A 1,713-nucleotide genomic window follows, 5' to 3' on the forward strand; every position below is an offset into this window, starting at 1 on the left:
AAAGTAGCCAAACTCGGGTCTTTATAGACCAAAACGGAGAGATTAATATATGCGATGTCTCATAACATCCTTTCTCGGTTGCAATAAATCTTTTCATGCATATTGGCAGTCAGCTCATTTCTAGCATGTTATTTTCTGCAGTCTGTTTTAAAAGAGGAAAAAGGGAGTCAGCAGGGAAGGGGAAGAAGAAAGAAAAGAAAGGAAAAAGAGAACCTGTCGGGGTTCTGGGGATAGTGTATAGAGAAGGTTAAAGGACACAAACCATAAATGTCAAAATTACCCACAATTCTTCCTGTGAATTCTGCTGAAACAGAAGGGATCCTACAAAGACTGAAGAGCATTCATACTAATCACAGTCCCTGGCATCTTGACTTGGGGACCTCTTCAGTCAGGCCTAGGTCTCCAGAGGCTTCTGATGGATACCACACAACTCAGAGAAAACAACTGTTAGAGCTCTGTTACTGTCATTTAGGAAGGACTCTTTCCCCTCTTGGTCTGTATGTCTCTCTATTTATGACAAAGAGAAACACAAATTGTGAGCACTATTATTCAACCTTGGTAAACAAGTAGGGAAGAATACACAGACCCCTAATGCAATCTGCTTTAAAGATTTTTGGCTTTGGCGTGCCTGGCTGGCTCAGTCACTAGAGCATGGGACTCTTGATCTCAGGGTCATGAGTTCAAGCCCCACACTGGGTATGGAGCCTACGTAAAAAAATAAATAAATAAAATTTAAGATTTTTGGTTCTGTCTTCAATTTACCCGCTAAATTGTCTGTCTTATGGTCAAAAGTAAATTGAAATGCTCAAAATATTGATGTGATACCATATCCATTATTTGAATTAGGTACAAGAGCTCATTGGGGCATCAATTTATTGTATTTATATTGTTATTAAAACTATTACCCAAATCTTAATGCTCTGGAGACCCACAATATATTTTTTTCTTGCATATACCATTCTTACTCCTTCCAAACATGACCTTTTCTATGCTCTCTTCAGCAGCACATATAGTAAAACTGGAATAATATACAGAGAAGATTAGCGTGGCCCCTGTGCAAATTCATGAGGCATTCCATATTTTCTCATCTAAAAAAAATAATAAAGTTTATTAAATTTTTTAAAAAATATTTTAACTTTTTTTTGAAGTACGCTCCATGCCCAGTGTGGAGCCCAACGCAGGGCTCAAACTCACAACTGTTGAGATCAAGACCCGAGCCAAGATCAAGAGTCGGACACTTAACCAACTGAGCCACCCACGTGCCTGAATTTTTTTTAAAAAGCAATTTAAAAAATAAATAAATAAATAAATAAAATAACCTTTTCTGTAGTGCTTTGGCAATCATCTTCCCTCCTCCTGACTGCCTTAGTCAATGGAGTCACACTGTTAAGAACAGCAGAGACGGAGGTCCACACTTCCTCCCACCAGACTGGGATTTTGATTTGGGAACCCACTGCAGCTGGACGCTCTTTCTAAAATGTGAATCTGATCATGAGGCTCCCCTGTGTAACACCATTCAGTGATTTCCTATTGCCCTTCAGATAAAATCACATTCCCGCTGTGTGGCTACAGGCAAGTTATTAAACCTCTTTCTGGATCAATTTCCTCTTGTATAAAATGGTGATAATAATCATGAGGAAAATATATGTAAGGCACTTAGCACAAAGTTAATAAATGCTCACTATTATTATTATTATTGATGTTATCTCACCG

At 38.3% G+C, this 1,713-nt stretch overlaps 1 pseudogene; it reads left to right on the forward strand.

The window, feature by feature from the left end:
- The first annotated feature begins 988 nt into the window (after positions 1-988).
- Positions 989-1,084, forward strand: LOC115942706 (U6 spliceosomal RNA; annotated as a pseudogene).
- Positions 1,085-1,713: the final 629 nt, after the last annotated feature.

This window comes from Leptonychotes weddellii, chromosome 14 (genome assembly GCF_054177405.1).
Source record: "Leptonychotes weddellii isolate Sample4059 chromosome 14, ASM5417740v2, whole genome shotgun sequence".
NCBI classification, from domain to species: domain Eukaryota; kingdom Metazoa; phylum Chordata; class Mammalia; order Carnivora; family Phocidae; genus Leptonychotes; species Leptonychotes weddellii.